We start from the raw sequence: 13,094 nt of genomic DNA on the forward strand, positions 1-13,094 counted from the left end.
CATGAAACTAAATACAGCTATGTGATAATAAAATAACAGAAATATTTTTTTAATCCCCTTTTCTGTGATACAAGGTCACCGTGTCATAAATATCGCCTGCGACCCTTGTGAGGATAAGCGGCTTGGATAATGGATGGATGCACTGCAAAAGTTTGGTCAGAATTGAGTGTTTTGGGCAAACGTGAAACTTAAATCATGAAATTTGACGAAAAGGAACAATTATTCCTCTACTCTACAAAGTCAATCAATCACATTACAAAGTAATGTTGGTTAGATGTACTGCAGGTAGGCAACAGAAAATTGAATATTAAAAGCCATACTTTTACATTCGGGGCGGCCCGGTGGCCCAGTGGCTAGCGTGTCGAAACTCACAGTGCAGAGGTATCGGGTTCAATTCCAGCTCCAACCTCCCTGTGTGGAGTTTGCATGTTCTCCCCGGGCCTGCGTGGGTTTTCTCCAGGTACTCGGGTTTCTTCCCACATTCCAAAAACATGCATGGCATCCTGATTGAACACTTCAAATTGTCCCTAGGTGTGAGTGTGAGCATGGATGGTTGTTTGTCTCTGTGTGCCTTGCAATTGGCTGGCAACCGGTTCAGGGTGCCCCCCGCCTACTGCCCGGAGACGGCTGGGATAGGCTCCGGCACCCCCGCGACCCTTACGTGGCAGTACATTGGGAAATCTTGGGCAAACATGTGAGATTCAATTTGTGCAATAACCTATCACGCAGTGTTGAAAAATAATCCTCAATAATAAAGATGTTGTCAAAACTTCAAGGAAGCTCATCTGTTGGCTGTATTTATATTGTGCCGCTATAATCCTAATTTCAATAAAGTTAATAAACAGTTCATTTATACCAAATTGAAAACACAGTTTTAATTTTGTAAATCATCCACGGAATACCAAAACACATGAATGAAACTGTTAAATATGTTATCATTTCGAAGCAACTCTTCACACATACACACGTATGTATGTGTGTATCTATCTATCTATCTATCTATCTATCTATCTATCTATCTATCTATCTATCTATCTATCTATCTATCTATCTATCTATCTATATATACAGTATATATATATACTGTATATATATATGCAGTGTTATACATCCCTAATACTTTCTTGACAACAATTTTTTAAAATATGATTTAAAATGTCATATGTACAGTATTTGTTATGATACATACATTCGGTCACAATAATAACACGAAGCGACAAAGTGAGACTTCAAATATTGCCCCCTTGTGGACCACTGGAAAGCAAAGAAACTGATCATTTAGTCATTGTGACTGCGCTATACGACTTTATTTGATCACGTTACAGTAGTGTATATGGCTAAATGAGTTGCCCTTAAAACGAGGAGTTGTACATGGTGACTGCAAAAATAATCTTTTCTCACTTGGAAGAAATAATGTGTCCATGAAAGAAAGTAAAAAAAAAAAAAAAAAAAAAGACCTTTCCCTTCAAGTTTGCTGTATGGAGAGGAAGAATTGCCCTAAGTGCAAAGCAGAAGGAGGCAAATGAGAAGTCAGACTTTTCACACCCACAGTGATCTACATTCACACACTCAAACACACACTCACGCACATGCGCATACGCACACACACGCACACAAACTCATGCATTCTCTATGCTAGCCCAAGCGTGATATCCACCAGACGATGAAGAGGTGCATGTATGTGTGTTTGTTTGGGCGGGGGACTCATGTAACAGAGCCTTATCTACCCCTGTCTATTCAATGTCTACAACATCAACAATTGAAGACAAAACTATGGGCTTTACGATGGACTTTACTTTAAGCCAAACTTGATTACTACGACTACTAATAATACAAAACTAAGAATTGCAGTCATGATTTACTGTTTTTGTGTGCTTAAATTAAAATGTCTTCTGTATTTCTCAAATGGTGGCCTTCACACCATGGATCCTATTTGTGTTCAAACCGTAAGCGTGGTGCAAATCACAGTCTAACTGTGCGCATGGGTGGAGTTTTCTTTGTTTTAGTATTTTGCTTGACTTTGTGCAGGTAGAATTGGGCGTAACAGGACGTTTGTGGCTTGGTGAGCTGTTGTGAGATGGACATACTTTTTTCCCAGCCAATCATCATGGCATCCCTCATTTGCAGAGGTGGGCAAAAAAAAAAGATACAACTTGTCAGTCCATCATTTGTCAGCATTTCCGTCATCATCAGTCCATCATTTTTTCAACTCGAACCAAACTGTAATCATCAGTCGGTCAGTCCGTCACGTTATTTTAACCGCACTTCCGTCATTGTTTCTGTCAGTAAATTTCATCAGTCAGCCCATCTATCGATCTTCAGTTTGTCATCTTCTTGTTCTCCTTCTTGGTTCATGGCACTTTGGTGCACACCTACTATCCAGGAAGCACAAAGCGTTTCCATACGTAGTCACTGGAGGCAACCCTGCTTCTATTCAGTGCCGTGAACAAACACACGAGACAGGAGGGGCATACTTCTGTCAGTCATCAGCAAAACCGGTCAGTGACGGACCGAGAGATTAGTGACGATTACACTGACGGATGTGCTAAGTCCATGATTTTTTTAAAGTTCCCCAGCTATCGTCAATTTTCATCAAAACATGCGTTCGTTAGTGATGGACTGATGGACCTTCCATCCACTGATCCTTTGCATCAAAATCAGGGCGTTCTGAGTGCAGTATGCCATGTTTAATATTGCGGAAAATAAGAAATGCTCGCTGGGGTCCATGCATGACATTGGCAGGTAAACTGCAATCTTTCCCCTTGCAGAGGATGAAGTTGGCCGTGCATGTGACAAGGGCAAAGACCAACGATTGTGCATCTGTGTGTGACACCCCACTGAGCGCAGACTGTTCCCAAATTTTCAGATGAATCAGGGGCGAGGTAACAAGATGCTGGAATGCCTAGAGCAGGGGTGCCCATTACGTCGATCCTGATCTACCGGTAGATCTAAGACAGGTCCCAAGTAGATCCGAGGAGTGTCGAGGAGAAAAAAAACAAAACAACCAGTTGTGTGTCTTTGTACATGTTAGTAATATATTTTTTTGTGTTAATGTACGATGCACCCTAATCATCCTATCGGTCTCATTTTCACAAAAAACGTTTTAAAAATAAAGCAGGTAAATCTTGAATTTACGATGGCGCGTGATTACGTCACCGGAAGTTGTTAGCGCTCAGCAGTCTGCAATTGCAGCTTGTGATCAGAGCTGTTGCACTCTATCTTTGATCGTCATTATTCTCATTCAGAGTTTGCTTCGTGTACAATTCACAGAGGGCACGGGCAAAGAATAGGAATCTAGGAGGGCCCAGGGAAGCACTTTAAAATGGTACGTGTGAGCTACGATGGTTAACAGGCTGCAAAAGTGCATTGCATGCCTCAGTTTCAAGCTGTTTCTCATCATGGCCTAGAGATACAACATGGCCTGAAACATGGTAGACTGGACTTGTGCCAGCACCCAAATGAAGTCACAGCTATTTTACCAGCAAGCACACGGGTGCCAGTCGACCAAAATAGGGCCCCAGGTCTCATTTAATCACTGGAAGTGTGGTAATCATATTAGACCATCAAAATAGACCTGTTTTACAGGTAGCGAGAAGTTATCTTCATTGACAGTATCACTAACCAAAATAGCAGACATCTAGCAGAACGCCCAAGCAGTCTCTTTGAGTTGAGAGGTGATGTCTGGCAAACTGCACATTGTATTTCGTGAACACGTTTCCCACAACAGTGCTTCTCAAAATGTTTGCACCAAGTGTCACAAAAAAAAAATCCTCGCTCTCCAAGTATCACCATCATGATCAACGTTAAAAAAACAGTAGAGCAGTAGTCCCAAGTGTTCATCAAAGATAAGACAAAGTACAGTAACTATTCCTAAAAGGTACATTGAATAGGGTATTAATGTATGCCACTGTGAAGGTGGATAGATGGCTCCGTGCGCTTCAGATAATGGGGACTGAGTATCAAATCCTGGTCTAGGCTAAAAGTAACATCAAGTTGGGTCCCTTGGCAAGACGATTTACGGTATTTGCCATTTCACAGCCACTTTTGAGGGTGGGCTGTGTCAGGAAGGGAATCCGGCGTAAAAACTCTGCTAAACATATCATGAGTAACTCGCTATGAGGACCCCCAACTAAAACGGACAAAATGAAAAGTCCATTGTCACATCATGCAATGTTTCAATCGTAACACTGCTCGGAAACACAGGAAAATAAAAATCTCTACTTACACATTAAAGTTAAATAAAAAAAACTTTAATTGAATATTTAGAAAAATAGATTATTAACTATTAAATGCAAATGTATTGATTTTAAAAGTGCTAACTCCGCAACAATGTGTCCATGTTTGCAGTAGGTTGCAAAAAGGTCCAGTCTAACAGACTCTGTGTATCGCCGGCACATAATTATTACCTTTAGTCTGCATTTTCTTGATTAAAATGTATACATATTTATAAACTGTTTTAAATTTTTTTTAATTATATTTCATTAGAATTATCTTAAGTGATTTAAGGTGATTTACCAAATTTTCAACCTTACCTATGAGAAAAACCTTCGAATCAAAAGTAACATTGTATATAATGCACTGGAAACTGAGAAGGAAAACATTCCTACTTCTGCCGAAGGCCAGGACTCTTTGTTGAGGAAAGGTTGAGACAAATATTAGTGTGTTATACATCAAAGGCCAACACACGCAAGCGCGGTAACACCCTAAACGAAAGCTGTGTAAAAAATAAACATCACCCTTTGTTCTGACAGCTGAGCCCTGTCTCACCCATGATTAGAGAAAGACCAAGAGCAGAGGAGGATACGGTGTGCAAGCGATGTAATGAGAGGCCCTATTGGCTATTTCTAATTCAGTATGTGTAAGAGTGGAACAACCGGAGGGTGTCAGTCAGCAGTGACCCCGTCGGCAGGAAATGTTACTGTGGCGGGGCGATGGTGGTGGCACGGCATAGCAAATCACAAATTGCTAATTTGGTCTCCCGGGCGTGATAGCTGCTGGCCATGCATTGTCGCTGCAGAGAAGGAAGAACTTGATGGGAAAACAAAAATGCATAAACAAACACATTGATGTGTACCATAAGAGTCTCTCTTTCATTTTATGAAGATGCTTTGAAGTCATTTGCTTAGTGCGCGTGTCAAAATTCCCATTTGTGCTTGTTCTGCCACTACCTCATTTTAGGCAGCTAAGGTCTCTTAAACAGGCAATGCAGTGATCCCCCTAGTGATTTATTTTTCACACGGCCACCATATCGCAGACTTTTAAGCAATTCTTTCTGGTGGGTTTTTGCAGCATACAAGTCCAAATTGAATTCAATTGAGTTACATATTTGTGATACGGCGCCAAATCCCAACAGAAGTTGTCGCATGGAGGAGGTCTATAACATTCCTCACACAGTAAGAGACCAACTAAAATTTAGATTTGGACAACTTCAGATAGTAGCATGCTATGCTGAGCAGCAACGTGCTAGATTGGATGAAGATTCCGCGTAATTAAAAGCAGGAAGAGACAGACAAGGGCCCTTCCTTTGTTATGGTGACAGTTGATGTTCCCACAACGCTGAGAGAGCGCGGGCTTGAAAGTGATGTTTTCTTTTATTGGTATGTGTTGCTGCTCTGTGTGTGTTATAGTCGTGGCAGAGAAGGTTTGAAGGCCCTGACGGCACACCGCCAATGTGTGTATAGAAGTCAATGAGTCTTGCATTCAACTCGCCATATATACACGTGCAGAGGTAAACAAACACGGCAAATATCATGACGCAGCTCAGAATCACACTTGTGGGTCAAGCAGTAAACCTTTCAAGTCAAGTCAAGCAAAGTCAGCTTTATTGTGAAATATGCTCTATGTGCAACATACAGCACAGATGCCATTTTTTTTCTCTCAACCACAGTGCAAACATGCAGTGTATTGAAACACACATTTTTATTTATTTCTGTGGCGAGTGATTTATTGACGGTTGAAAGCAAGAAGCGGAAAGGATGTCTATTTGCATCTTGATGTTAGCCGTAGGTTGCCTTTTTGGATCAAGCTATGCCAACCGATCACAATCACCATGTATACGGGAGGAACTCTGTCTGCTCACGCATAGAAATGAGCTACCCAGAATGTTCCAAAAAACGGAATTTTGACCTTAACCCGAATATTGTTGTTGTTGATGGCGGTGCGGGCACCCGCAGCGGCTCCTCTCTCTCCTGTGGTCGAGAGAAAATAAATTTCATCTGTGCTGTATGTTGCACATAGGGCACATTTGACAATAAAGTTGACTTCAACTCGAACTTGAATATTGACTGTATGTAAATATAGACTCTGATAATCTCCCATTTCTTGAACGCGAAAGAGTGAGAACTGGGCCTAATGAATAGTTTCAATTAGTTTTAGCATGTTTGAATAACTAAATGTGTTTAAAGCAAGTGGGAGGGGTAGAACTCTACTCTATAAACATTTTATATATATAGTCTCTCTAAATTCATTTCACCTGTGTCTGTAATGTTTCCTGATTGTAAAGGTGGGTTCAGTTTTCAAATTTCATTACACTGGAGAACATTTTTCTCTGAAAGCATTTTCCTGAACTTCAATTAATTACCCAGGGCTATTTTGTATAGTGTACAGTACAATAGAGGCATTGCCCTCTTTGTCTCATATCTGTTGTAGGATATGAAGAACAGACCACGTGCTATGCCAAAATCTTTAAGTATTTAATTTTGAGGGGGGGGGGAGCAAAAAACATAACAATACTGTATCACCCTCTTCAGGGGGATATTATATCTGACCGTTGTAAATCAAATACAGGTGGATGAACTCCCCTTTTTCCTTGCCAGACTTCCAACATGACCCTTCTTTTCTTCTCCCCTGTCAATCTTTTTTCTTCCAGTCCATATACACGGACACACACATCACTGAAGGGTACACCAGGGAGGAAAAACAAAGAAAGACATTTTGGTAGAATGAAAACATCCACGTAATCGCACATTTTGATTGATATTAATAGAAAACGTGTCAAGATTAAACATGTTGCAAGTTTATTTACTTCATCAGCTTTGGCTTTCCTTTTGCAAAGGCAATCCAATCTGAAGTTAAACATGCAGATAAAATGTGCTCGTAACTTATTAAAACACTTGTTTGTAGAATACAAGAAAAGAATCTGTGTTGAAATACGCTCCATGTGAGCCTCACTGACCAGGAACGTCTTTGTGTAGTCAAATTCGTCCAACAGAGAAACAATTCTCCCACCGGTTATTTGATGGCATTTTTTTGTGCAAGCTTTTAAGTTAAACGGGTCAATACATCTGCATTGGAGTGTTTTTTTGGGGGGTGGGGGGAACAAGTCGCAGAATGAAAATTATGAGTTTAAAAGTAACAGTCCTTCCTATTTTAAATTGCACAGTGTTCACAATTCAAAACAGAACAAACCTGAAATAAAGAAAGAAGTAAATGTGAAGCAATGAAAAAATATGACAAAAGGTTAATACGAATGAACATCTGAACCAGTTCAAAACAAAAATTAGAGATGGATGGAGCCACAAGAAAAGATGCCAACAGTAGAAATGTCGACTAAACAAAAATAGAAGAGAAACAGAAACAGCAGGATTATCCAAACAAACAGACAAACAAATGGAAACCAGCCATAAACAAAGAGTAGAATCCGATTCGCCAGCAGCAGTGACACAACTACAACGAAGTGGCAAATAATGCAATAACCTTGAGTCTTTCTTCTACCTCTGGTGCAACCTATCAACCCATCTGACTGCGAATGTCATTATGTGTGGCGCAGGAGGCCCCCAAGGAGATTGGGGAATCCAAATGCTATACAAAAAGATGTACTGTATTGTTTTGGCTGGATGTCACTTCTTACCGCAACCCTAATTTTTGGTTGTGAAACCTTGCATGCAATCGGAGACACGACATGTTTCACTTTTTCAGCCTCAGGTGCATATGAAATTATGAAATCCGTTAGGTATTATTGTCAAACACAATATGTATAATGTATACACCTTACTGGTATGGCTTTCAATGGTGGCAGCCTGCTGACTATTTCTTATACTTGAAAATGTATCTTTTGGTTGTTGAAGCTCACGTGAAAACGATATGCCATTTTGGATTTGTCCTTCCACCTGTAAGGTTCCATTCCGTCCAATGGTGAGTGAAATCTTGAATCACAGCAAAATGACTTGATCTTGAATCACAGCAAAATTACTTGTGAAAACTGTCATGTTCTGCTCTGTCTTTGTTTTTGTTTTCAGTACCAGCCGGAGTGGAGGGCGTGCCTCTTGAGCAGTGCACCCCTTTCTCATTCCCCAGGACTAAGGACTGTCAAATTTCCAAATCTGGTGGATTATTGACATTGCATACCATTATGCTCAAGTGACATTTTCTAGACTTCATAGTCATAAGGGGTGTTCACACGGCAACTTTTACTCCGGTGTAGCACCGGGGCTGCCCCCCGTAGAGCGTTCACACGTACAAAGTTATACCGGTGTAGCCCCTGAAAATAGCTTAAACTGGAGCATATGTAATTTTATTTTTAAACCACTCAGGAGGTGGTTTAAAAAATCTTTATCCGGAGTAAATTCTAGTTTGTGGGGCAGCGCCGATATAAAATCACTATGCGTGAGAAGAGTTGATTACATGCAGGTATTGCTTAACTTGCATTCTGGGTATTCTGCACTTTTTTCCTTTCTCTCTCTCATCCTTTTACGGTGTCTGATAGACCACAGCGTTGATTTGTCTGGAGGAGTGACATGGTTTTCGATATGTCACAAACAAGGCAGGGAAAAGGAAGTACACTTTATGCATGCGCATGTTTTATCGTATTGCACGGCCACAGAAACTGCCGTGTGAACGCAAGTGGGGCTGCACCGGGGTTAACACGCTTCTCTTTAGTAAGCATCTTTCTACGTGTGAACGCTCCACAAAATTTACACCGGTGTAAGATATATCGCAACAAAATACATCGGTGCAGCACCGATGCAAATGTGCGCCGTGTGAACACCCCTATCGTTGCTTCTTTTCTGATAGAACCTTGTTTTGTAATAATTTTGATTTACCAATTATTCTTGTCTGATTTAAGTTTCGTGTGTTTGAGTATTTGCCATTTAGTGTTCGGGTTTGTATGTCACACCAATTGCACGACAACAGGCAGTTTTGGTGTAAGCCAACACTTGGCGTTGTTTGTTAGAGTCTTTGCAAAGTTAACTCGGGATGCGAAACCCTCACTCAGGGAAAAAACTGTGACTTACTCGAAAGTTCAGGGAGAGCCACAAAGAGTCACAAGGAAATGTCTGCACAGGAAACGAAAACTTCAGGAGATGCCAACAGAGTTCACTATAAGTGGTAATGGCACAAACCTGCACAAGATCATGATCTACTCATGGCTCATGCAAAACTCAGATTCTTCATTGACACAAATCGCATCACATGGCTGATTGTTCCTCATCAGCACAATTCCCCTTTTGTCCCATTTATGTTATGTAGGCTACAGATGAACAATATTTTAAAAGCACAAATATTTTCCAAGCTGTTTTTGCTTCTAAGGCTAAACATTCCACATCGAAGGCCATCAGCTCAGACAGTGTCCTGTCATGAGCGGTGTACCAATGGGAGGGGGAAAGAGATTGCCACAGACATCAGATATTGAGCCAACTGTTCTCCAAATGCTTCTCAAGGCTAAAACCTTGATGATCTGTGCCATAGTCTGGCCTTTTAGGACAGTTTATTATCGAAAATTTCAGACATGACACATTTTGCATGGGGCATGGTTTGACAGGTGTTCTCATTCAATAGGATGAGAAAGTGTGTCAAAACCTTTGACCGTTAGTTTATTTATACTATTTAAATTGTGGGCGGCTTGGTGAGGTAGTGGTTAGCACATAGGACTCACAGTTCAGCAGCCTCAGGTTTGAATCTCGATTCAGGCCCTCCTGTGCCTGTGCGAATTTTTCTTGGTCCACCAGCTTCCTTCCACATTCCACAAACATACCTTGAGGTCAACTGAAGATTTTTAATTATCCATTGATGGGAATTTATGTCTTAATTTATATTTGTGACCAGTCCAGAGTGTACCCTGTCTCTCTTGCCCCAAGTCAGCTTCGGCTCCAGCGGCTCACCTGCAAACCTAATGAGGACCAGCGGTATAAAAAATGGACGGATAGTGAACATTTTTGGATGTGGGTTCATTGCAAGCCAATGGGACGTCCGTGACCTCTGCAATAACACAATTTGCAATGGGGTTGAACAATTGTGAATGTAACTGTACAAGCCCCACATCTAGCTAGCTCAGCTTCGTGACAAGTGATAAAAGGTGTATGTGGAACACACAAGGAGTTTGTCTCTGTTAGTACAGGCCAAAGTAGTATTGCGATGTAAAGCAACTATGGTCATGACATCTAAGTATCGAAAGACTTCGAAGGGTACCGTTGTGCAGTAGTACCACCCAATGACAGCTATGCAGAGTCATTGAGCAGAGCTAAAGTGATCAGTGGTGCAATACAATACTATGACTCTTATTCCAAGGAATAGACTCGCACACCCCATTGTGCAATACGGCTTTACGGTGCAATACTTTTGACGTGCAATACTGTCTTTACTGTGCCCTTACTGTGCAATACTGCTCGACGTGCAATACTGTTTTGTTGCTGGAACCACTGCCTCAAGACCTCAAGTGCTAAGCCTACAGCCCTACTCTCATCCTATGTTTTCCTTTGCTCTGACTGTCTCTATAATAAGCCGCTCTCGCACAACTCTAATTGCCCCACAGGGATAAATAAAGTTTCTGAATCTGAATCTGAATGACGGTTGTACAGTTGATGCAGAGAATTGTTGCACCATTTTTTAAGTGACCAGTAGCAGTAATTGTAGAACCACTTGAGGTGTGCAATGATCCCGAAAGTCCTTGAGCGCTTTAAAGTGTCTGGTGCTGTGGAATATTGATCAAGGGCAAATGTTCAAGTTTGCAGAGAGCTGTCAGCTACAATGATCATTGCGGTAATACTGTTCCACAGGGGGTGTGCAAAAAGGCAAAGAGCCACTATTTTTGCATCACTGTGAAAAGTAGTTTCCTGGGTAATCATGGCTGCGTATTTTGACAGATCCAACACCGACATTATGACACTCTGGAATGTTGAAAAAGCCTTTCATTGCTAATGTGATGGGACACCGCAAGAAACTCTATCCCCAGCTTTGCCCATCAGCTGTATTTGCATAAAAAAAAAATGGCAACAATAAAAATGAAAATCATAAAGGAAAGACATTTTTGATGCCTAATCTATGTAAAAGCATCAGATTATGACAGAAGCCTGGCAAGCGTATCCCTTATGACACACTCCTGAGCGGCTGTTACACAGGGTGTTATGAAAACATTTCGACTATTTGATGGATTGAGAGGAGTTTGTTCAAACAAACACACACAGTGTCAGTAGTCCTTCACTTCACCCGTCGGGTCATTTAAGAGCACATTTCTATGTACAAGGACAACGGGAGGGGATCGCGCTCTTAAACGGGAGTGGGAGTCAAGAATTTAGACAGAAGGAAAAAAAAACATTAATTATCGAAGGACAAAAACACTGAAGATAGTCACACGGAAAGAATAGCAATGCCAAACACTCTCAAAAAAAGGTCGGCGAAAATATGGTTCATTGGTGACAGAACGTGTGATAGAAGTAGGCAAGAGATTTTGCATCAAGCTAATCCTGCTGAATTTATGCATTTTACAGTCACATCCATCCATCCACTCATTTTCTGTTCCTCTTTATCCTCACAAGGGTCGCGGGGGTGCTGGAGCCTATCCCAGCCGTCTTTGGGCAGTAGGCGGGGGACACCCTGAACTGCTCGCCAGCCAATTGCAGGGCACACAGAGACGAACAGCCATCTGCGCTCACACTCACACCTAGGGACAATTTGGAGTGTTCAATTAGCCTGCCATGCATGTTTTTGGAACATGGGAGGAAACCGGAGGACCCGGAGAAAACCTACGCAGGGTGAACATGCAAACTTCACACAGGGAGGCCAGAGCTGGAATTGATGGTTGATGAGCTGGTTGATGAGCTAACTACTGGATCACTGGGCCGATTTTACAGTCATAAATGTTAAAATTTTAAAAACTAATTGAAAATCAACATCTTCATTGTCTATTATTATTATTATTATTATTATTTTTGGACAATTTTCCTTTTCACTTTTGGGGAACTGAAATGCCGGACATAGCTCAGTCCAAATAAGTGTTGTGCCGCAGCAGCCCAAGCAGAAAGGACTTTAATGTGTCAAATCAAATCACGGCGACTATCACTCGTCTGTTACATCTTGACCTAATTGTATCTGTCCCACTGGCGCTGTTGACACTCACAATGTTCCTGATAATTGGTACAACTAATTCTACAATGCCCCTCATCGCCCCCGATGACTTCTTCCTCATTGCTGCTGAGGCCTTGGGCCTCATGGGAACAGCCTATCTCTACCCAGTGCCCTATCAGATTGTTGACACAAACAGATATTCTGGCAATGAAAATATTTTGCTTCCCCTAACGCTGACATTGGCCTACATGGTCCTACATCTTTCCTTCTGTTGGGATAAACAGCTCCCGTGTAGTGTGTATGTGTGTGTGGGAGGATGTAAATTCTTGTGGGGGTCTGTATTTGCTGACAGGTGCGTTAAATACACTGCTCAGCATACTTGATATCGCTGATAGTAAAGAGTTTAGAAGTGTGTGCGTTCATAGCTTGCTTTAAGACCATAATTTAACAGTGGGAAACTAATGTTAAAGGACACATACTAGGCATTTTATTCCAGTTCCCATGTGTGTAATAGTTATCTGACATTCTTTGGTCAAAAGACACAAAGGCGAGGTAGATATGCGCGTCCATCTGTGTATCCAACATCATTGCTGTTCTGAGAAAACCAAGATACCCAACTATTTGTATACAAACAATTAAAAAGTCATTTTCTAGAATAATATACCTTTTTTAAAGGCGACCGCACCTCTCTCTCTCTCTCTCTCTCTCTCTCTCTCTCTCTCTCTCTCTCTCTCTCTCTCTCTCTCTTCTCTCTCTCAACTCAACTCAAGTCAACAGTATTTATAGAGCACTTTCAAACAGCCATCGCTGCA

Source organism: Hippocampus guttulatus, chromosome 12, assembly GCF_054856545.1.
Source record: "Hippocampus guttulatus isolate MCC_2025c chromosome 12, RoL_Hgut_1.0, whole genome shotgun sequence".
In the NCBI taxonomy this organism is placed as follows: Eukaryota; Metazoa; Chordata; class Actinopteri; order Syngnathiformes; family Syngnathidae; genus Hippocampus; species Hippocampus guttulatus.